At 45.4% G+C, this 24,993-nt stretch overlaps 1 protein-coding gene across 22 annotated transcripts in view; it reads left to right on the forward strand.

Moving 5' to 3' along the window:
* Positions 1-24,993, forward strand: part of ATG7 (autophagy related 7) — a 397,386-nt gene that overhangs the window by 357,070 nt on the left and 15,323 nt on the right. The window contains exon 20 of one of the 22 annotated variants that reach the window (XR_001300297.2): positions 20,805-20,957. The gene's annotated coding sequence lies outside the window, so the exon portion shown is untranslated. 22 annotated transcript variants of the gene reach the window in all.

Below are 24,993 nucleotides of genomic sequence, written 5' to 3' on the forward strand. Positions count from 1 at the left end.
GATAACAGCTCTCTTTATCACCTTGTGTTTCAGATGGTGCTGTTCTTGGCAGCCAAACTTCCAGGCTTGGGGGTAGAATTGACAGCTTAAAGTGTAAATGTTAAATTGGTCGGCAAAATGCCATTAGGAGTCGTAGCTCCCCTGGCTAATTTACCAACATCTGTGGCTTCATCCACCCAGTGGCCTTGACTATCTTCTTGACTTTACAACTGGACTTGCCTCTTGGAGCTCCCCCATTCTTCCACCCCCCAGCCAGCCCTGAGTGGTGGAGCCCTTCTCACTTCCTGGGCCAAGTACTGGAAGCAAAGAGACTGTTTTCAACTTCTCAGTCCTACCCCAGGATCAAATTCCTAGATCTTGGTGCTGAGGTCTGGCTAAAGGGACCACAAAACCAGGTCACCAATGATGCTCTGAGCATTGGTTCTCCCTTTGTGTGGGTTTAATGCTCCTTCTCAGAATAGCTATGACGATTGAATGAAATAATATGTTAATGCTTGAAATGCTTTATGAAAAGTAGAGAGCATAACAACAGCAAGAATAAACATAGTAGCTTCTATTTTATAAGTACCTGTGTCCCAGGTGCTGTGTTTATTGTTCCACCGGAAGCTATTTTATTTCATCTCGACAATCACTCATCAAAAGTATTAGTATGGAGACTTCCTGTTGTGGCTCAGCAGGGTTAAGAACTCGATAAGGGGTCAATGATGATTTGGATTTGATCCCTGGCTTTGCTCAGCGAGTTAAGGATCAGTGTTGCTGCATACAGTGGGGTAGGTTGCAGATGCAGCTCGGATCCAGCATTGCTGTGGCTGTGGTATAGGCTGGCAGCTGCAGCTTTGGTTCCACCCCTAGTCCAGGAACTTCCATATGCTGAGGGTGCAACCCTAAAAAGGAAAAAAAAAAAAAAAAGGTATTAGTATGCTTGTTTTACAAAAAGGAAAATAGGCTCAAAAAGATGAAGTTATTGATCAAGATCCCATACCATGCCCAGAGCAAGTGATTGAATCAAAATTCGAATCTGGCCAGTGTGACTTTATGGCCCATGCTTTCAACTATTAAGCAGAATTTTCCCCTTCCCACTTCAGGATTGGCAAGAGAAGTGTAATTAACTTTAAAGACGGGCATTTATAGTTCCTTCTCTTGGGATTCCTATTTTACCTTCCATTTTCAAATCAACAAGCAGTTTCTTATGCAGTCATTAATCCCTTCAGCAGAAGAAACTCCGTACTTTCCCACTGGGAAAGGGAGGCTTAAGATGAGACTGCCTATTCCAAGGAAATGCCACCCACTCTTGTCACCCACACAGAACCTCCCCATGCATTGACTATACTTTAGTCAACTTAGTGGTGACTTTGTTATGTAAGCCTCTAGCTGTCAAAATGGTTCAGGCTCAGGAAGTACCTGCTGCGTTTCTGTTTCTGGGGTTGAGAATAGATCAAGCAGGGCTTTTAGAACCACTTCGCTTTTAAGATCCTTTGGGCAGGTGTGAGTTCACCAAGCCTGTGCCATAGCGTGTGGCCAGTCACATGGAGGATCAAATATGGGGTCCTGCATAAGAGGCAGGACAGGCGTTGTGACTAATCAGTATGTTTATTTTTGGCAGTGTAGGACTAAGTGCATCAATGGCGAATTCAGAGACAGGTTAATGTGGGCTCTGGGGAAGCCCCCAGGGAAGATAATTTAATCTGGACTTTGACATATATGGGTAGAATGTTAAGGAGAGTGGAGAATGTTCCCAGTAAGGGAAACAACCAAGTGTGTCTGGTCAAGGTTTTGAAATGCTTCATTCTTGAGAGAACTTGATAGAAGTTGTGTTTTAATCCTAATTCAAGAAAAGGCACATGAAAAAACCTGCCACTCTTCAGAGTGTTCATGTCTTAGGTGAGAAATGGTGCTGTTTTCTCTAGCAGGTCTTAACCATATAGTCACCTGAGGGAATAAAAAGTGAGCAAGATTGTGGCCATGTTGGTTACATGGACATATGTGTATTAAAATTCATAGACTTTTTAAATTCACCCAAAAAAAGATCAGTTTTTTGGTTTGTTTTTTGTTTTTTTACCATGTCTAGGTTTTAAAAACAATTATTTCTTTAAAGAGTGAAAGATGGATCCATCCCCTCACAGAGCTTCCATCTTAATGAAAGAGAAGAAGGTAAACCATCTCACATGGTTAAATACGGTCTATACCTCAAGAGAGGTTGAGCAAGAGTGTCTTGGGATCTTGAAGCTACTAGCATGGAGCACTGCCAGCCTAGGGAGACCTCAGCTGTCCTGATGGTTGGATGCACATTCAGTGTGACCTTAGAGTGTAGAGTGGCCTTAGTAAAGGCATGGGAACAGGGGCGTGTTTTGTGGGGACAGCTCACATTTCCTTTTGTCTTTGGAACATAGGACATACTTCCTAAACTGATGTTGTTGAGCACTAAATCTGTGCCAACCAGTGTAGGTGCTGGGGCCTCTGAGGTGAGGCCCCACCTACAGCCCCACCTCATGAGTTAGATGTACAAATGGCAGATAAGCGCAGGGAAAGATGTTCCACATCATCTCTCTTGTCAGAGAATTGTAAATTATAGCAATGAGGAGATACTATTGCACGCCTGTTAGCGCGGCCCAAGACCACAACACTGACAACATCGGGTGCTGGCAAGGGTGTGGAGCAACAGGAACTGCATTTCGTTGCTGCTAGGAATGCAAAATGATACAGCCAGTTTGGAAGACCGCTTGGCAATTTCTTATAAAACTAAGCATGTCCTTACCATCCATCCAGCAATCTCACTCCTTGTTATTTCACCAAATGAATCGAAAACTTATGTCAACACAGAAACCTGTGCTCAGATGTTTATAGCAAGTTGATTCATAATTGCCAAACTCAAAGCACCAAGTTGTCCTTCATTAGACGAATGGGTAAGCAAAGTGTGACACATCCAGACAATGAAATATTAGTCAGTGCTAAAAAGGAGTGCCCTATCAAGCCATGAAAAAGACATGGAGGAACTTAAGTGCATGTTACTGAGTGAAAGAAGCTGAAGACTATACAGTGTATGAACCAGTGGTCTTACAGTCTGGAAAAGGCAAAAGTGGAGGCCAGGGGCTAAGGGAGAGACGAGATAAATAAGGAGATCTGTCCAGCCAGGGAGACAGGCCCACAGGGCAGAGGGATCAGGAGGAACTACGGCTTCCTTGAACAAAGAGGGAACTGACCGGCTTTGGTAGCTTTCAGCAGCTTTATAGAGGAAGACGCATCTAAGGTGTGACTCTAGAGCTGCAAACAGAAAGCAAGCCAGGAGAGCATTCCAGGCCACAGAAACTGCATGTGGAAAGGCCTAGTCTAGGGGAGAGAGAGGAGGAGAAGCCATCTGTCATTTGGACACTCCACAGAGCTAGGAGGGCCAGGCAGGAAGGCCGGGGCCACACGGGCTGGGCCGTGCAAGGCCTGGTCAGCTATATGAGGACACAAGGACTTGGTGTTGAGAGGTGTGGGGGCACTGGAGGGTTTTGAGCAGGGTGACATGACCAGATCCCTGCTTCAGAAAGTGCAGAGTGCAGGACAGACTGGAGATGCTGGGCTGCTCAGCTAAGAGCAGGCGGAAAGAAGTGGAGGCATTGAGAATGTCCAGGCCCTGGTGATTGGGGGTGGGGTTGGGGGTGGGGGGAAGAGGAAGGGCTGTGGGACTTCCCTGGGTTCTGGGTCTCACTCAGATAGCAGGTGGGGGTGCACCCAGAGGAAGATGAGGGTCTGGGAGAGGAAGATTAGGGGAGAAAGCTGGGAATGATGACTAGAGCGCCTGCACAGAGGGTCTGTATTAAAAACCTAGGAAGGCACTGACTTGCTGCAAATCACTGTTTTGTTACCACTCTTTTCTTTGACACATAAGACTTCAGCCGAACCTGGAATATAGATGACATCTGGGAATTGTTAGATTCTAGAGTAGACATTTGACAGCCTTTGTATTCCCAGGGTGGCCGATACCCAAATGGACGATCTGGGGCTTGCCGAAGCCTGATGTTAGCCTCAAAGCCAGTGCACTTAGTTAAGAGAGTAGCCTTTGTTGAGTTCTAACAATTATTTCTTAAGGTATTGGATTTAAATGGTAAGGAAAACAATAGAAACAACCTTAAACTCTCTTGACCCCAATTTTCTCATCTAGTCAATGAAGGACATGTTGATCTCAGAGTTCCCTTCCAGCTCAGAAATTCTAGCCTAATAAAAATTTTCACCAAGATTTAAAAAAAAAAAATCATGTGAATAAACACAGAGTGCATTGTTATCCCATATTGAGCTTAAAACATTTTTTTAATCTAAATTTTTAATTTTGACACTCCAACTTGCCAGATTTCACAAACTTCCCCTGGCCAGTGGGCTATTATTGTTTGAAAATATTGTCACCTCTGAAGCTCTGACTTTATAAGGAAGGGGGTGGGGGGAGGAAAGGAGGAAGGAAATAAAGTTCCATGTTTCCAGCAGTAAATTTCCTGATCCTAATAGAAGGCAAAGCTCACAGCTATCTTGTGTCATATTAGGAGCCTGGGTACAATTATAATCCCCATATTATTAGTGAAGAAATACTAATAGGTGATGGTAATTACTTCAGACCCTGTGCGACCTTGGTAGAACATGGATTGTGAATCTTATTCACACTTTCTTCTGACGCTCTGCTTAGAACTGACTTGAGAAGCAGTGGCCCCAGCTCTCTTGCTCAGAGCAGAGGGAGCACAGGGTGCCAGCTGTCTTGCATTCATGTTTACCACATTGTCTGCCATCATTGCTGCAGTCCGCCAGTGAGCGGAGTTTTCATCCTACCCAAAACATTTTTTATTACAACACAGTTATCTTCACTTTCTCCTTCCCTTCCCACTTTCAAATAATGACACCTCTGTGGGGCATTTTAAAGTGGAAATAGTTTGGGGGCCATATTCCTACAGTTGGAGGCTGTGCTGGTCTTAAAGGAAGGAGCGAGCCTGCCAGATGCCTTAACGGCAGCTCTGTGCATACATTCATTTGCTTTGCATGTGGGTCTTGTGAGATCAGGAGACAGAGGCTCAGCGAAATTCAGTAAACATACCCCGTGTCCCACAGCCGAAAAGGGGCAGAGCTGGGCCTTGCACCCACTTCAGGTGGACCCCACCATTCAGGGGTCTCCACAAGGGCTCTGCCTTACATTGGGGCAGGAAATACCTACTCAACTGTAGTCTTTACGGTCACTGATAGTGGCTGCTGTGCCAGGCACCATACTAGACGGGCTGGGGACCTTGGGCTGGAGAGGACCTCCCAGCCCTGGAGGAGCTGCCAGAGGAGGAAGCGGCTCCAAAACAAGCATATGGTGGAAGCAGGACCTCAGCGCACAGACTCTGCACATCAGGTCCCCCTCTTCCCTTGCAGCAGAGATTACATGGCATGTCAGGCTTGGACATGGAAATCACTCTTGTGGGTCTAGGCGTCAGCATGTCAGGAACCAACAGTGTGTCTAAAAAGTCTTTAAACAGTCAGCACTTTGTAGGGCCACCCCCCACTCCTCCACCTTGCGTCTCCCATGCTTTCCCCCTGAGAATTAGGCACAGTGCCTGTGAATCCTCTGGGGGTCAACATTCTGCAAGCAAGCCAGCATTTTCCAGCACAGGGGGCTGCCCGTTAGCCTAAGGGGAGGGGCTGTTCTCCAGGCCGTGCTTAGGGATGGGAGACGCAGAAGAGCAGAGTGGGCAGCCCCAGACTGCCAGCTTCACGGTGGCCTTTTCTGTAATGTGGGGACGATGGTAAAAATGCTTGCCTAACAGAGGACTGGGAAGAGTCCCGACAGCTCATGGATCACGAGCTAATAGGCCTTCAGATCTGGAAAGCACTCAGCAGAGCTTAGTTGCCGTTACTCATGATGAGTTGGAAGGGCCTGCAACACACGAAACACCTGAATGTGTAAGAGCGCTGGCTGTACATACCGTGGGCTGGCAGATGCTAACAGAATCCCGAGTGTGCCTGGAGTTCCTGTTGTGGCTCAGCAGGTGAAGAACCGCACATAGGGTTCTTGAGGATGCAGATTCAATACCTGGCCTTGCTCAGTGGGTTAAGGAGCGTAGGTCTTACAGGTCTGTGGGTCACAGATCCTGTGTTGCTGTGGCTGTGATGTAGGCCTCAGCTGCAGCTCCAATTTGACCCCTAGCTTGGGAACCTCCATATCCTGCAGGTGCAGCCGTACAAAAGGAAAAAGAGAATCCAAGTGTGGCTGGACCAGTCTGAGAGAGGACAGTGAGAGGTGTCAGCATGGATATTTGGCACTGCAGGACGATGGCCCTTCTGGAGGGCGAGGCACTGACCACCAGGGGAGCAGGCAGGAGCAAGCTGAGTGGGTGACATTGAAGGCCCTCAGGTGCCAGACTCTCACCCGGAGAGTCTCTTTCTAATGCCTCCAGGGCCTACCGCAGGATCAGCTTTTCACAATTATCCTAGGAATCTTCATGGGGCGTTTTCCTTGCATTTGGTGGGTCTAGATGGCTGGTGCCACCAACAGTGATGAGGTTGATCACCATTTGAGTGCCTACTGGTATTGTGCTAATTAACTCTTTCTGTCATAGGTCTTCACCACTATCCCATGAAGTACCACCATTGTTATCCTCATTTTATAGAAAAGGACACTGAGGGACAAAGAGCTTGTGTGACTTTCCCCCCGGGTCATCAGCTAATAAGTGGCCAAGCCAGAGTTTCATTGAAATCTGTCCTTCCCCAGAACCCAAGCCCTTAACACAGCAGTACATGGTGGTTCTTGGGAAGAGATTTTCATGCCCCCCCCCAAGCCTGTTCACCCCTTTTCATCTAGGCCTCCTCTCTGCAGGAACTTTCCCATGGAAGGGTTCAGTCACCCCCCGGTGGGCACATCTCCTGGAACGTTAGAGAGCCCTGACATCCTGAGGCCGCAAGTCAGGTCTCTTGGAACTTCCCATCCTTTTGTGTCTCCTTTCTCCTAACAAGGGGTGGTTGTACAGTAATTGGGAAGGTGATTCTGTGCTAGGAGACACTGGGGAATTCCTGAAAAGCTCAGAGCTTTCCCATCATTCAGCCAAGCTGACGAGCCTCCTGGAGTTCCCGGCCCTGCATCTCAGCCACAGGAATGGGCCTCAGACACTCCTCCTGCAAGGAGCTGCATGAGCTGGTGAAGCAGTCATACCCCAGGGTGACGGATGTGATTCTTAATGGAATTTAGACTAGATTCCATGCTCTTTTATACCAAATGCTGCAGCTAATTTTAATATTTACTGGGCAGTTCTGTGTGACTATGAACAACGGATTCCAATGAGCCACAGTCTCCAGACTAACCTATTGAATGCTCACTGTGGGTCTTCCATGTGAGATTGACTTGCTGCATTTAAGTGCGGTGGAGAGGTGGCAGGGCTGTCAGGAGATATAGGCAGACTTGGAGCCCCCTGCACTGTTTGGATTCAGTGTTTGTAGGCTCTTTTTCACAAATGAATAAAAATCTCAGGATCTACGATCAGCCTGGTAGTCCCCAGCTACCAGCCATGTGGTTGCTTTTCTCTCTCAGCTATGTTTCTTCATCCGTAAATTGGACATACTTTTAGGGCTATTCAGAGGGCTTAATGAAATTGTGTGGTTATGCTTCGTGAAGTACCTTGTAAATACTGACAACAATATTGTGTCGTAAAGGAAGGTTCCTCAGCGTTTGTAACACAACTCAAGTCACTCCCATGCTGTAAGGATCAGCCAGAAGTTATGATGAGGGTTTTGTACATGTTTGACCTTTAAATAAAATCACTGCCTTTCCCTTCTCATTTTTGGGGTGAGTGATGGTGGGTGTTCACTTCTGGTAAAATAATCTTCATAAAATTCTTACCCAACGTCTGTCTTACCCTGTCCTGGTGACCCATCCCATGTGAGGCACATCCGTCCTAGCCTACCTCTAGGCTAAGGGAGAGGAAGGGGGAGGAGGCTTTTTAAGATTTTTACCATATGCGTGCCTAGTTCCCAGCCCACCTTTAGGCAGAGGTGAGTGCTCTGGTGTTTGATTTGAGTCATGGGGAAATCTGCACCACCAGTCCTCAGGGAGCCCTAAATGTTGATTTGCCTTTGGGGGGGCAGGGGTTTCGGTGAAACCTGATTTACAGCATCACCCTGGTACTGATTTCCTTTCACATACTCCACAGGAAGTGCTCTGGTGATATTGGCACTGAGCAAGTAACAAAGGGCTTAAAATGTCGGCTCTGGAAACAAAACTGCACCTTGTGATGTAAGAATGATTGAACCACACTTGATCTCTGATTACAGCTAAAACAACAGTTGCTAAATCCAGCTAACATGGAAAAACCAGGAAAGAAGAGGCAGAATCAGCCAGACCCATGGCCTGGGCCAGAGAAAGGGGGCCTTTGGGGGACGCAGAGCTTGTGTTTCCATTTGTCTGATGCTAAGTGCGCAGCCCCAGCCCCCTCTTTCCTGGAGTCCTCGGCCGCGGCATGTTGACACTAGCTGTGGGAACTCCGTGATTTAAAGTTGAGTTGAAAGAACTGCTTTTATCATTTCAAGTATGCAGCCCCAGGCCAAAACAGACAAAACAATTTTTTAAAGTCCCAGTTCAAAAGCAGTTTGAAACACTCTTTTTCTCACATGAGTGTCTCCATCAAAAGGAACCCCAGATCTTGCCACTGTTCCGTGTGCCCTTCCTCTGATCACCTACCTGGCACAATCCCCCCAGCTAACCGATGAACCCAGTCCACTGGCTCCCCTGGTTAGCTGTGAGTCAGTTAAGCTAAATTGGAACCATGTAAAATGAACGTTCCAGCCACTGACAGGGCAGCCTGTTCCACTGCTGTCACCACAGGGAACCCCAGGTAGGAGCGCTGAAAAATGAGGTTCAGGGACTTCCTGCAACCAGACCATATTACAGAGAAGAAAATCATCACACAAAATGGGGGCAGCCGCTACGTGTCTCTCAGAAAAGCAGAAGAATTCCAATAAAGAATGTCCAGTCTATTTTTAATGCTGCTAATAAATACCATACATTCTGAGTCTACAGCAGATCCCCCATTATCCTGTCATCTTCCAGGTGAGGTTCTGTACTTTGCAGATCGTTAAGAACGCAACTCTCTGTCATTGAGCAGATACTTAAAACGACAACACTGAAATGAACTCCTGCCTTTTCCCTCCATGCTTCGGGAATGGGGATGGAACACGGGGGTATTTATCTATCCCTCTGTCTGCTCACATCTCACATGTGTTACCTCCTCAGGGACAGAGAGAGTGCCCTTCTCTCAAGTGTAAGATTGAGTGTTCTCATAAGAGGGTCGCACTAAATCGTTTGTGGGTTTTTCACGCCCGTATCGTTGTCATTACAGATACATTGTTGGTTGGTTGAGCATCTTTCATGCAGCCAGTATGAGTATCTAGGTACAGCCTTTTTTTTTCAATCAGATGACCAAGTACTGAAAAACTTTATAGCCTTTATTTTCTCATGTATAAAATAGAGATTTTCTCTATCTCTTGCAAGATTGTTTGGAGGGTCTAAGATGCTATTATGATTGCAGACTAGACCCCATGAAAGGAAAAGTATGTTTCTTAATTCTGATGGAAAACTCCGGTACTCTGAATGTGTAGGTCTTTTTCCCACACCAAGTAATTCTCTAATTCTCTGCAGACGCCAGGTGCCTCCAGTCTCATTCCATTCTGATGCTGTCTACCTGGAGATCACGTCAGATCCCACAGGCTGAGGGCTCAGGCCTATAAGACTCCCTCCTCAGGTGACCCACAACTTCCTTCTGACTTGGCTACAAATCCAGAGTTCCCAGGACCACCCTGCCTCAGGCTTATAATTTGCTAGAATTGTTCTCAGAACCCAGGAAAAGTTTACTTACTAAGTTACCAGTTTTTATAAAAGGATACAACTTAAGAACAAGCTGGAAGAGTCATGTGGAACATGGTATCGGGGGAGGGGCAGGGAGCTTGCAGACCCTCTCCAGGCAGGGCACCCCCCAGCACCTCCAAGGTGTTCTCTAGCTCCAAAGATTTCCAAACCCCATACAGTACCACAGGGATCGCTACAGAGGCTTCATCATCACTAATTCAATCTCCAGCCCTTCTCCCTTCCCTAGAAGATGAGGGGTGCAGCTGAAATTTGTAAGCCTCTAATCATGGCTTGGTTTTTCTGGAGACTAGTCCCCATACTGAAACCATCAAGGAGAACACCTCATGAAGACAAAAGATGCTCCTGTCACTCAAGAAATTCTAAGGGGTTTAGGAGCTCTGGGTCAGGGTCCAAACATTAGAACAAAAGATGCTCCTGGCACCTCGATCACTTAGGAAATTACAAAGGTATTAGGAGCTTGGCCAGGAGCCAAGGATAAAGACCAAAAAATAGATTTCTTTTGTTTGTTTGTTTATTCATCTACTTGTTCATTTACGTGTTAAACAGATATTGACTGAACCTTTCTTTGGGCTGGACTCTGACTAGGTACTGAGGCCACAATGAAAGAGATTCTCGCCTTCAGGGAGTTTGCAGCTAACCATCTCATTCACGTTTTCCTTCTTTCATAAGCTGTCAGCGTTCATCCTCCAGGACTGTTTCGTTCTTTGGATTCCCCACTTTCAAGAGTAGGCATATTGAACCCAAGTTTCCCTTTCTCCATGAGGTTTTCCTGGGCCACCCTGAGCCCTGTGTTTCAGTTTCTCCAACAATAAAATAAAGCCCAAAGGGAGCAAACAGTAGTATGTCCAAAGATTGTTAGGAGGTTAAAGCAGAAAAGAAAAAGAAATGTATACCTTTAGGAAAAATCTGTCAATCAGGTGGCATTCTAACATGTGTTGGCCTAAAGAAATTCTTTTTGTTTTTTGTTGTTTTTTAATAACAGCTTTATTGAAATCCAATTCACATGTCAGGCATTTTACCAACTTACGGTGTATAATTCAGTGGGTTATATTTTAGTGTTTTCAGAGTTGTGTAACCCTAATCACAATCAATTTTGGAACATTTTCATCACCCCTCCAAAGATCCCGTACCTATTAACAGTCACTCAGTTGGTCCTCCTGTCACTCAGTATGTTTCTTATTATATCGTAATGTCATACTCAGTACACTGTGAAGTACTGTGGTAATGTAAGTGTGATTAATGCTGCTCTGTTTCCCAGACTCACAGAGATTCTTGGACCATAACCTGCGCTCAGAAACCCTTGCCGTGGTAGAATTTTGACAGTATTTTAAGTTGCTAACTTATAAATAGTAGGGTTGTTAATAATGTCCCTGACTCTTTCCATTAATTTTTTCAAATTGCTTATTATTATTTGTATACAGCAAAATTGTTTTTCGTGTATTTATTATATATCTAACAACATTGTTGACTTATCTTACTATTTTTCATAGTTTATCTGAAAGTTCTTTCAGATTTTCATGTAAATTGTCATATCCTTTACAAATAACAATAGTTTGGGCTCTTCTCTTCCAATATGCATACCTCATTTCTTTTTCTTGTTTTTACCCCCCCCCCGCCTTTGGTTAAGGCTGCCAAAATAATGTTGAATTGAAACACTAATAAGAGTGTCCTTGATTTATTCCTGACTTTACTGAGAATGCTTCTGAAGTTTCACAGTTTGTCGTGATATTTGCCATAGGTTTTACTAGGTTCCTGATTTGCAGTTTATTAAAATTATAAGTGAATGTTAGAAGCAGTTCCTGCATCTATTGAGATGTTTATTTTTCTTAGTCCTCTTATTAAAAACTAGTAGTATGGTATATTACTAGATTTTTTTGGAAAATGTTGAACCATCTTTGCATTTCTGAGATAATACTCTTTTCCACTCATCCCAGAGTAACTATGTCCTTAGTTCAGAATTTGCATTCCGAGGAACTAGCTCCCAGGATGTCAGTGACACTGGGCTATTATTTTTCCTGTTGTACCAGTGCCTGATAACATTTATTAATGTGTGTCAGGATTATGTGGGAAGGAACACCAGGACTTGTGTTCAGGGGCATGATTGTTATGATGCATAACCCACAGAGTTTATTTAGGACACAGATTTATCAAAGTGTGAGAAACTTCTATCCTACACAGGACTTTAACTGCATAGGAAACAGTTTAGTGCCTCTTCCTCCTTTAAGACTGATCACCCTTATCTCTGCAGAAATGCAAGAGTGAACTGTTTTGTGGTAACTCCCATTTCCCTGCCTGTTGGCTTAAATCTGCCTTACTTTGTCTATTGGCTGAAGATCACCCACACAGTCATCTCTCTGCTTCAGTGTGGGCTCTCTGTTGCCTCCTCATTTGTGTGGAACACACATTTTAGCAAAGAAAATGAACATCTTAATGAAGTAAGGCCCTGCTTACTTTTCTACTTTGAAAGGTAAGCATTTCACAAGGCAAGGTTTTCCATACTGAATCTCATTTTCACCCCACAAGAATGTTGACTTCATTCAACAAATACTTATTGAGCTGCAGTTACTAAGTCAGCAAGTATTAGACCCTGCTAATGTGCCCAGGTGTATCCAAGTCCTGATGGCACACACCTTATACCGCGTGCATCATCTGTTCTGCCTTCAGAGAGCTCACGGTCAGTCATTTATTATCGCCAACATCTATGTCAGACAGCTGTGTGCTTCTTGTGTGGCACCACTGCCAGAGACCTGGAGAAGGTGACAGCAAAAAAACCTCATCTCTGACAACATGCCCCAGTGTCCAGCCCAGTAGGGGAGACAATACACAGCACACATGGAGAATTAAAAACAACATCATTAAGAATAAACTCACAGTTCAAAGACACAGTAGCAGAGAAGTCCTAAGTAAAGTGTTGTCACATTCACAACTGCACTGGCAGTCAGACGGTCAGTGGGGGCTGGGGAGGTAAAGGGAAGGCTTTCTGCAAAATGCATAGGAATTTCTTGAAGGTGGGCCTGGGGAACATATCAGTAAGGAAAATACTGCATTGGAACCACGGTTGAAAATGGAATGGTACATCCAGGTGACAGTGGCAACCAACCATCATAGCTGTACAGAAAGGTAGCTGAAGAGGAATGGAAGGGAGGATTAGGAATTAAGAGCCAGCCTGGGTGAGAGAGTGTTTCCACCTAAGGGCACCAGGGCCAGGGGCCTCTATGACCTTCAGGCCCATAGCCCTCTCCCTGCTCCTCCCTCTCAGTGACCATCCTTCATTGTCCTCTCCTGCCGTGTTCCCTCGTCCTTACTCCTTTGTCACTAGAAGGCCGTGGAGCTGCTGGCTGGCTGGTGTGGTAACCCTCTCTTCCTGGCCAGAGGGAGCCAGGTTAGAGGCAGGCCTGAGGCCAGGGTCACTCAGGCAGATGGAGCCAGCACCATGCTCTGTAGTCTTCCCACCTCAGCAGACACGACTAAACAGACTCTGTCCACAGTGAACAATTAATGCATTTGTCAGAGCCGCTCACAGGGTGAGTGAGGCCCTTACAAGCAGCAGCACGTCCTAAGCAGCAAAAGTACCACCTGTGCATTCGGAGCCTTCCTTCTGCAGAACAGGTTTCCAGTAGATGCAGTGAACATTGTGAGGTTAACTTTTTAGGAAGTGCAACCTTTTGAATTTAAGGAACCATGATGACCCAAGCTATAATTGGCCCTGAAGTTGCTTCCACACCTGTTTCTGAGAAACTTGGATGCTGAAATGTGAAGCAATGATTTGCTTTAGTTAAAAATGCAAGAAAAATCCAAATTCTTTCCAACTGGTACCCAACCTGGACCTGTTCATGAATTGTGCCCCTGCCTCTGAGCTAGATCATCACTACCTTCCTGACTGCCACCTCCATCTCTGACCCCACCTAGCTACGGCCTTTGTCTCTCTGGTTCTTCCTAATAACGAATTGTAGCTCTTCACATTTGTTTTACTCTTCCTCCCGTAGCCCCGGGTGAATGCCCCTCACCACAGGGAAGGGCAGCCCAGTGCTCTCAGCTAATAGGTGACATGTGTTGAGCTAAAACCTAGTCGTCCTGGCCCCCTGGGTGCGAGAGGCCTAACCAGTACAGGGAGGTGATGGTGGGGAGCTCTGGGACTCCTGTCCCATCAGCCTGAGAGATGGGGGACCTCACAGTGGGAGGGGGCTGAGAGGAAGCTCCAAAGGTCAAGCGAGAGGAAGGCCCCCTCCTGTTGCCTGGAGAGGCAAAGCAGTTCCTCACAGGGACACCCCCGCCCCCACACCAGTCCTTTGTGGATGGCACCAAGAGGGCTCAGTCATGTGTACACATCCTCAGGCCCAAGGAACGAATGGCCTGCAAGCCTGTGTTGACTTTCACTAAGCTTCACCTTGACAACAAAGCATTTTGAAGTTTATCAAATGGTTAAAAATGGTCTAATAACAGTAGCTAACATTTATCTAGTGCTTTATTTACTGTGTGCCAAATACGCATACTTTCTTGACATCATTTAATTTAATCATCAGACTTAAGGATTTGATCTTCCTGAGACCATCACTTAGAAAGTGATCACTTAAGACTTAGCTAAAACAAAAAGATTGCATTTTATACCTACCTACAGACCAGTCCATCACTAAGCCAGGCTCTTCGAGGCACTGCAGAGGGTGCAGGGGGCGTCTGGTCCCTGCCCTCACGGTGCTCTAGATTCACAGTGGTAAGAGAATTTCCCTAGCTAATTGGTGCTAAGAATAGGCTCATTCTTTTATTCCCCCATCCAGCAGGCAATTATTGATTATTAATTTATGCCTGGAGTATGTCTCGCTAGTGCTGTGTGAGCTGTTGCAGACACTGGTCTTAAGGAGCATGTCACCTGCAAGGAATAAACCACAGGTGCCCTGTGCTGGGCCCAAAGAGAGGAAGAGCGTGGAGGGCCAGTCTAGAAGGACGAGGTAGAGATGCAAGAAGGGGAAGAGTGGATGTGAAGAACCAGCTTCTCTGCTAAGTTTAACGATAGCCTCGCTGTGGTGCAGGGCAGGTTCACCAGTGCCTGACAGGCCCTCAGCGGGTAGGATAATGTTAGTAGAGTGAAAGGGCTTGGGGGAAGCCCTGAGTTTGTTCTTTTGCCTGTACACCATCCCCTGACCCCAGTGCTGGCTTTGACTGGATGGGTGACTAGGTGCCTGGATGCTAACCTGGAAGGTTTCTCCCAGGGCTGGGAAAGGACTGGAGGGTGTGCTCTTCTCTCTGCCGGCCTGGGATTGAGGGCTCCCCTGGGGCTGAGAGCGATCCGCCCCCATGGTGCCGCCTGCAGTGGCGCATCAGGCAGGAGGAGCGCTCTCGGGTGGCCATGCTGAGTGTTTATCCCCCAGCCCATGTCCCTAGCGCCTTTCGTCATCGCCGTGTACGTTCACTGAAACTCAGCAAGACCCATGCCAAGAAAAACAAAGAAAAGATCTCTTAGCGGTTATTTATATTGTAAACCTCCTCTGGAGTGATTTTTTTCCCCCAGTCCAGCTTGCAATAATTTATTTAGAAAGATAAATTGATTTTTAAGTGTGATTTTAAAGAGTTTGGACCCATACTTTATTTAGCCTTGGTTTCTGTTATTCTTCTGCTTGGGTTTTATGTTGCTCCCAAAGTGAACTTGGATTTACCTTCTTCTCCTGGTAGTTCAGGACCACTGAGAAAAATCCCCGTTCTGTAAAAATAGTCAGCCATCACCTCAGGACACTCAGGCAGAAATGACTCTGAAATGACTAAGAACTGTCCATGCAAACTACTTTCCGAGAAGAGAGAAGAGATGGGCGGGAATACATGGAGCTGATTCTTTAAAGGTGTTATTGTTACCTAGCCCCTGTTGCTCTTTCTTCTCTACAAACCAAAGTGCAACTTTCTGAACGGAGTGCCTGTTGTTTATCAAGAAAGAGAAAAGACAAAAATGAAAGGGCTTGAACCACAAAACATTGAGTGATTTAGGAAGGGGGCTTTTAAAAAATATTAAAAGAATGCACCATTCTCCTTTCTCGCTCTTAAACATTGAAGCTCTTTCAAGTTATGGCCAATTAGAAAAAACTTGGAGCGCATCTTGAGGCCCAGACTTCCCACCACCAGAAGTGCGCAGCCGCAAAGTAAAAGTCGAGAATTCAGCACTTCTGAGCTGTCTAGGCTGGAAAAGTACTGACCAGAGGAAAGCCTTGGGCCGGGGCCGTGGGCTCCGTGCTTCTCCAGCCCCCACCAAAAAGCTGTGACCCATCCTGCTGGCATGGCTGTGCCCCTCTGCCAGGTGGGCCGTCAGCTTCACCTGCAGCATGTTCAGGCTGAACAAGAGAGGAGTTGGAGATTCCAGTGACCCCCAGTGAAAAGCTTCTAGAGTCTTAGCACTGAGCCCTTCTGCTGCCAGTTGAGCATGTGGATGCCATGGCCGCAGGCAGATGCCCCTCCTGCATAGGCATCTATATTTAGGTGTGGGCAGGAGGTTGCCAAGGTAAAGAAAGGCATGGTCCGTGTCGCCTCAGCACGCTGTTTGTCTTGGAAGAGAGGCCCTCACCGCCTGTCCCCACATCTGCTCACAGGCCGGCCCTGTATTGCCCCGAGGGTTAGACACTCCCAGAGGAGAAGGCGTCTCCCCAGAGGCCCACAGTTTGGAAGGCGGCAGAACCTTCCTGAATGGCGTCCTTCATGCGGGAGTCTACGTGCCGCCCAGCAGGACTGCACGCCCTGGCTTGCGCTCTGTCAGCAGGCGTGCGCTCAAGCCCCGAGTGACCCGGCGTGTCCAGTGGCTCATCGCCCCTTAGAGCAGCAGTCCTGAACCTGTAGTGGGCAGCTGCTTTCTCTCCGCTCTGAGTCCTGGCCTGCTGACTGCTTGGGGATGGCCCCAGTCACTGCCTGCCATCGCATACCTGGCTACTCAAGGAGTGTCTCCCCACTCCCCCCAGCCACCCAAAGGCTTCTCCCACTCTCTACCCCCCACCCAGGAAGCTCCCCTATCCCTGCTTCCTGACAGGCCTCACTCCTGGCCTTCTGTCCTCATCCCGCACCCCCTCGCCCCAGTGTCTTGGCTCCCTGGCATCTCCCCAGCCTTGCTACCAGGTCACACACACACACCCCATTTGTTTGCAAATCACCTCTTCCAGGAAGCCTTCTATAAAGGGCCAATTGGTTTTTTTCCTGGGATTCCTGATGTGGGGGCCTCCCTTGAGGCCATGCTGGCATTGCTTCTAGAATGTTCCATGTTTAGGGCTTAGATCCTGTGGCTCTAACCTGCTGAGCCACAACAGGAACTCCTACTACAGAATATTGATTAGAGTTCCCTGTGCTATACAGCAGGTCCCCATTGGCCATCTGGTCCATATACATATGCATATGCCAATCCCAAACCCCAAACCATCCCTCCCCCTACCTTTCCCTTTGGTAACCAAAAGTTTGTTTTCAAAGTCTGTGAGTCTAATTCTGTTTTATAAAAAGATTGATTTCTATTATTTTTAAAATTACACATCTAAGTGATATCATATGGTATTTGTCTTTGTCTGTCTGACCTAACTTCTCTTAGTATGATAATTTCTAGGTCCATCCATGTTGCTATTAATGGTATTATTTCATTCTTTTTGAGGCTGCATAGTATTCCATTATGCATATATACCACATCTTCTTTAATCATTTCTCTGTTGCTGGACATTTAGGTTTTTTTCCATTCCTTGGCTATTGTGAATAGTGCTACAGTGAACATTGGGGTGTGTGTATCTTTTAAAATTATAGTTTTCTCTGGATATGTGCCCAGGAGTGGGATTGCTGGGTCATATGGTAGTTTTAGTTTTAGTTTTCTGAGGAACCTCCATACTGTTCTCCATAGTGGTTGTAAGCAATATACATTCCCCTCAGCAGTGTAGGAGGGCTCCTTTGTCTCCAACCCTCTCCAGCATTTGTTGTTTGTAGACTTTTTGATGATAGCCATTCTGACTGGTGTGAGGTGACCTCACTGTTCTGACCCTGGAGGAGCTGTTCGGGCTGGCCTCCAGCCACCTCCTCAGAGGGCTTTCTTCAGGAGCACCTCAAACTCCGTGGTCCCAGGGCTCCTGCTAGCCTCGTACCCTCACTCTCAGGGTGAAACACATCTGTCCTTTTTAAGAAATTTCTGCTGAACTTCTCATCCTCAGCAGAGTAAAAGTGGTTCTATGTGGAAGGGGTAGAGTCCCCCCCCACAACCACCATCAGGCCAGCTGCCCAGACTGGCCACAGAGCAGGAGGGAAGGGCCTCCCAACTGGCTGCTGGGGACAAGACCCCCTCCACTGAGCAGGTCAGGCAGTCCCTGGCCTCTCTAGGCCTCTCAGGGCTGTTACATGAGTAAGGGGAGTTTGGAAGGACTGCTACCAGGGGCCAGGTGAGCAGGACTGGAAGGGAACTGAGGGCCTTGCAGTGAGTCCGAATTAGCTCACTGAGGACAGAATATGTAGCAAAAACCATGTCTTTACAGTCTGCTCTGGGCGAGGGCAGCCACCTCCTGATAAATGCTCAGGGGAACGCGGGGCCAGCAGCCAGGACACGGCGTAGGAGGGGGAGGGTGCTGGGGGCAGGAGAGGGGCTCCACCTTGCCAGCACCTTGTTCTGTCAGCAGTGATTGTCACCAGGGTAGTTTGTCCTTGCCATGGGGCCTAGATCTTGGGATAGGTCTGTGCCTTCCCAGAACCTCCGCTGGGACTATAGAGGATGAAAGCCAAAATTTCCGTTTCGCAAGAGAGGTGCAGAGTTTCACGCACACCTAGGGAGGATGTTTGTGTTCCACTGAGGTCACTGCCCTTGTTTTCAGAGTAAACGTTTGTGTGAGCACACTCAGAGGGGAGAGTCCAGGGAGAGAGCCCCTCACCTCTCTTTCCTCAGGTGTGGACTGGGCCTGTGGCTCCAACCCAGTTCAGGACAGCTGAGAACCCCCTGGTAGTCTGGGGTTGCAGGCCCTGCTCCGCCTATGACCTTGCAGACTCCATGTCCGCTCCCCAGGCCTTAGTTTCCCTTTCTATAAAGTGGGGGGTGTGCACTTGATGTGTGTAAGATTATTTCCAGCTCTGACATTTTAGGACTCTGATCTGAGATATTTATGATCAGCCTGCTGATTCTCCTTTTAAAATATACTTCAGATATGTACACTGCTCTCTGTTTCTCCCGGCACCGTCCATGGTCATGTTGCTTCCTGCTCAAGTTCAGTGGCTTAGAATAAACCAGATTCCCCACCATGGACCCTCTGATAGCTGCCTGGAGCTTTTCCTACCCCAGCCACATGGTCTGCCCTCAGCCCCAGGAGCACATATGCCCTTTCCTGCCTTTGGATCTTTGTACCTGCTGTTCCTCCACCGAGAGCCACCCTCCCTCCACCCCTTGACTGGCTCCTTCCCATCTTTTGGATCTCAGCTTAAATAGCACCTCTGAGAGGCATTACAGAAAACCCATGACTAAAGTGAGCGGTCCTCTGTTATTCCGCCTCTCACTCGTGTTTACTTTCCTTATGATCCTTAGATGTCTTGGAACTATTTTTTTAGTTCTGGTTTATGTTAGTCTCTTGTTGTCTCCACTAGAACGTGAGCTTCACACAAGTGGAGACCTGCTGATAGTGGGGGCCTTCTCTACCCCAACCACCGCTCAACACCCAGAGCCTGCATAGCATCCAGTACACAGTGGCTATTCCCTAAGTGTGTGTAGAATGGATGGCTTGTTCCTCCATAAAGAAGGAGTTCCCTGGTGGATGAGGGTTAAGGCTCCAGTGTTGTCACTGTTGTGGCTCATATTCAATCCCTGGTCAGGAACTTCTGCATGCCACAGGTGCTGCCAAAAAAAAAAAAAAAAAAAAAAAAAAGGAAAGAATGAAGCATCTAATTTTGCTTCCTGATCTCTCCGTCTCAGGCCCCGTTTCTCCCCTAGGGGTCTAAATGTAGCAATGAGGGAGATGTTACACAACAAGTGTCCATTATGAAGTCCTCGGCCAGTAGCCAAGAGGGTTTGACTCCTATGGCTTTAGCACAGTTGGACTCAGATTCATTTAATATTTCTTAAGAGCCTACTTGGTGCCAGGTTCTGGGTGACAGCTTTCATTATTTTATTTCCCCTTGACAGTCTTTTTGAGATCACAGAGCTATTAAGTGGGAGAGCCCAGATTTGAACTCAGGAGCGCTTTGCTCCCTTCATTCCCAATGCCGCTGAGCTGAGCTATGGCCGTGTTTTTCCCCAAATGGCAAGAAGGCAGAGGGTGGGCAATCCCACAGCGGGCCTCTCCCCCACTTTCAGCATTCAAACTGTCCCCCAACTAGTGTACCCTTAAGTGTAATTTTACAATTGCTTTAAGTGGAACAGAACTATTACAATCTAGTGTCCGTGCTTCCTCAGGCAGACGGCAGGCCTCTTAACCTGGAGACAATTTCTCCTTTAGTCACCCATCGACACCGTGTGGTTTAGAGCTGAGGGTAATAAGCTCTGCCTCTGAAGCCAGACTTCCTGGACCGCATCCCTACTAGCTGTGTGACCTTGGGCAGTGAACATAATATCTCTGTGCCTTGATTTTCTCATCTGAAAAACAAAGACAAAAAGCTGTATCTTCCTCATAGAGTTATTGCAACAATTAAATGACTTAAAGGAAGTATAGTGCTCAGAATAGTACCAGACATGGTGTGTGCACATGAGTATGTGCTGTTATTTCTTTGAAATCATTGAGAACACAAGTTACAAGCTGAAAAAAAATAATTCTTGTTCACACCATGAAGATTTTTTGGTAAGCTCTCAGAAGTTGTGGGTAATTGATCTCACATAAGTACCTAATTAAAGCTTTTCATGCTGAAAAGACCATGATGCTGTCACGTCCTGAGAGGCCATCCCTTCACTCAGTCTCAAGAGTTATCAAGTGCCAATTCTGAGTCAGATTCAAAAATGACTCTATTTAATCTAAACCACACTGTGGTGTCTTTACAGGTAAAGAGCTGATGGCTCAGAGGGCAGATGACGCGACCAGGGTCACACAGCTAGTAAACAGCAGAGCCAAGATTCAAACCCAGCTCTGCTTCCATGGCCCATGTTCTCTCTCCACCATGGCTCCCGGCAAATAGGGTCACTTTGAGGCTCCAAGTGAGTATCTTGCTGAAAGGACTATCCTCTGAGGGGAACTGCATGACAGAGTCTGTGCTGGCCTCAGAAAGGCCTTCCTGAAGTGACCAACAACTTGCACTGAGAGGGAAGCCCCCACTGAGCCAGTACCCTGGGCTCTTGGCTATCACTAAGGCCAACACAACCCACGTGCTCTGTATGATGCCAGGGCTAGAGATGCCACAGACCTTACGGCAGGTTCCCATGATGCCTGGAAACTCAGTCGCCCTGGGCCCCAGGTTTCTCTGCATTGGCTGGACAATCAAGGCCATCTGAAATCACACGCGGGTACCTGCTGGCCTTCCCTCCTCCCTTCCCAGGCCCCTGCTATGCTCACGGCCATAGCTCAGCTCAGCGGCATCGGGAATGAAGGAAGCAAAGCGCTCCTGAGTTCAAATCTGGGCTCTCCCACTTAATAGCTCTGTGATCTCACAAAGACTGTCAAGGGAAAATAAAATAATGAACCTGGCACACGTGGTATACAACGTGTTGATTTGATACCTTCATTTCTGCAGTGTTAGTGTTAGCTAACCCCTGTCAGTCCCATAATTATCATTTCTTTGTGTTGAGAACAAGTACGATCTAGTCTCTTAGCAACTTTGAGGTTTATAATACAGGATCATTTCCTCTAATCACTATGCTGTGTGTTAGCTCCTGAGGACTTACCTATCTACTAGTTATAAGTTTGTACCTTTAAACACCATCTCCCCTGTTCCCCAACCTATCAGACCCTGATGACCATCACTCCATGCTCTGTTTTTACAAGTTTGGCTTTTTAGCTTCCACGCATAAGTGATACAACACAATGTTTATCTTTCTCCGTCTCATTTAGCATAATATCCTCAAGGTTCAACCACACTGAAAATGGCAGGATTTCCTTTCTCGTGGCTGAATAGTATTCCATTTACATATTTATCTTACATGTTTATCTGTTGACAGACAGATTGTTTTTATATCCTGGCTGTTGTGAATAATGCTGCAGTAAACTTGGGAGTGGCTGTATTTTTGATATCCTGTTTTCATTTCCTTTGGATGTATACCTTGAGTGGAATTCCTGGACCATAAAGTAGTTCTGTTTAATTTTTGAGGAACCAACATACTGTTTTCCACCAGTGACTGAACCAATTTGCATCACCACCAACAGTGCACAAGTATTCCACATCCTTGCCAGCATTTGTTATTTGTTGTCCTTTTTTAAAATTCACTTTTATTGAAGTATAGTTGATTTACAATGTTTTGATAACTTCTGTCTATAGCAAAGTGATTCAGCCATACATATATACATATCCATTCCCATATAGTTATCACAGAATATTGAGTAGAGTTCCCTGTGCTATACAGCAGGTCCCTGTTGGTCATCCATCCCATATACAAAAGTGTGCCTTAACATTCCCAAACCCCCAATCCATCCCCCCCCACCTTCCTCTTTGCTAAATTAACCATACATTTGTTTTCAAAGTCTGTTTTGTAATAAACTCATTTGTATCATTTTTAAAATTCCACGTATAAGTAATATCATATGTTTTTTGTCTGACTTACTACACGTAGCATGATAATCTCTGTGTCAATCCATGTTGCTACAAAGGGCATTATTTCATTCTTTTTTATGGTTGAGTAAATATGTATATATGCACATATGCACCACATCTTAATCTGTTCTTCTGCTGAAAGACATTTAGGTTGCTTCCATGTCTTGGCTATTGTAATAGTGCTTCAGTGAACATTGGGGTGCATGTGTCTTTTTAAATTACGGTTTTCTCCCAATATATAGCCAAGAGTGGGATTTCTGGATCATATAGTAGTTCTATATTTAGTTGTTCAAAGAACCTCAGTACTGTTCTCCGTAGTAGTTGTACCAGTGTACATTCCCATCAATGGTGTAGAAGGTTTCCTTTTGTATCACACCCTCTCCAGCATTTATTGTTTGTAGACCTTTTGATGATGGCCATTCTGCCTGGAGTAAGGTGGTACCTCATAGTAGTTTTGATTTGCATTTCTCTAATAATTAGTGATGTTGAGCATCTTTTTATGTGCTTTTTGACCACTGTCTCCTTGGAGAAATGTCTACTTAGATCTTCTGCCTGTTTTTTGATTGGGTTGTTTTGTTTTGTTTTGTTTGACATAAAGCTGCAGGAGATGATTGTATATTTTAGAGATTTGTCCCTTGTTAGTTGCTCGTTTGAAAAGATTTTCTCTTATTCTGTGGGTTGTCTTTTCATTTTTTTAAAATGGTTTCCTTCGCTATGCAAAAGCTTTTAAGCTTAATTAGGTCCTATTTGTTTACTTTTTAAAATTTTTCATTACTCTAGGAGGTGGATCCAAAAAGATACTGCTGCAATTTATGTCAAAGAGTGTTCTACCTATGTTTTCCTCTAAGAGTTTTAGAGTATCTGCCTTATGTTTAGGTATTTAATCCATTTTGAGTTTATTTTTGTGTGTGGTGTTAGAGAGTGTTCTGATTTCATTCTGTTACATGTAGCTTTACCCAGCACCACTTATTTGGGACTTTTTTTTTCCATTGCATATTCTTGCCTCCTTTGTCAAAGATTAATTGACCATAGTTGTGTGGTTTTATTTCTGGGCTTTCTATTCTGTTCCATTGATCTTTATGTCTATTTTTGCACTAGTACCATACTGTTTTGATGACTGTAGCTTAGTGGTATAGTCTGAAGTCAAGAGCCTGATTCTTCCAGCTCTGCTTTTCTTTCCCAGGATAGCTTTGGCTATTTAGGGTCTTCTGGGTTTCCATACAAATTTTGATTTTTTTTGTTCTAGTTGTGTAAAAAATGCCATTGCTAATTTGATTAGGATTGCATTGAGTCTGTAGATTGCCTTGGGTAGTATAGCCATTTTGAAATATTAATTCTTCTAATCCAAGAGCATGGTCTATCTTTCCATTTGTATGTGCCATTTTCAGTTTCTTTCATTGGCATCTTAAAGTTTTCAGAGTTCAGGTCTTTTGCCTCTCTAGGTAGGTTTATTCCTTTTGGATATGATAATAAATGGGATTGTTTCCTTAATTTCTCTTTATGATCATCTATTGTTTGTGTATATGAATTCAAGAGTTTTCTGTGTATTAATTTTGTGTCCAGCAACTTTATTGAATTCATTAATGAGTTCTAGTAGTTTTCTGGTAGCATCTTTAAGATTCCTGGGTATAATATCATGTCATCCATGAACAGAAGCAGTTTTCTTTTTTCCCAATTTATATTCCTTTTATTTCTTTTTCTTCTTCTCTGACTGCCATGGATAGCACTTCCAAGACTGTTGAATAACAGTGGTGAGGGTGGACATCCTTGTCTTGTTCCTGATCTCAGCAGAAATTCTTTCAGCTTTTCACTGCTGAGAATGATGTTAGCTGTGGTTTTGTCATATACGACCTTTATTGTGTTGAGGTAGGTTCCCTCTATGTTCACTTTCTGGAGATTGTTTATCATAAATGGGTGTTGAATTTTGTAAAAAAATTTATCTGCATCATTGGAGATGACCATATGGTTTGCATTCTTCAATTTATTAACATGCTGTATCACACTGATTGATTTGTGAATATTGAATCCTTGCATCCCTGGGATAAATTCCACTTGACCATGGTATATGATCCTTTTAATGTATTGTTGGATTTGGCTTGCTAATGTGTTGTTGAGGATTTTTGCATCCATGTTCATCAGTGATACTGGCCTATAATTTTCTTTTTGTGTGGTGTCTTTGGTTTGGGTATCAGGGTGATGGTGGCCTCATAGAATGAGCTTTAGAGTATTCTTTCCTCTGCAGTTTTTTTGGAATAGTTTCAGAAGGATAGGTGTTAACTGTTCTCTAAATGTTTGACAGATCACTTTTGAAGCTTCCTAGTCCTGGGCTTTTATTTGTTTTTTTAATCAGAATTCCATTTCATTACTTGTGATTGGTCTGTTCATATTTTCTATTTCTTCCTGGTTCAGTCTTATAAGATTGTACCTTTCTAAGAATTTCTCTAGTTATCCATTTTATTGGCACATAGTTGCTTATAATAGTCTCATGG

The sequence above is a fragment of the Sus scrofa genome, chromosome 13 (genome assembly GCF_000003025.6).
Source record: "Sus scrofa isolate TJ Tabasco breed Duroc chromosome 13, Sscrofa11.1, whole genome shotgun sequence".
Lineage (NCBI taxonomy): Eukaryota > Metazoa > Chordata > Mammalia > Artiodactyla > Suidae > Sus > Sus scrofa.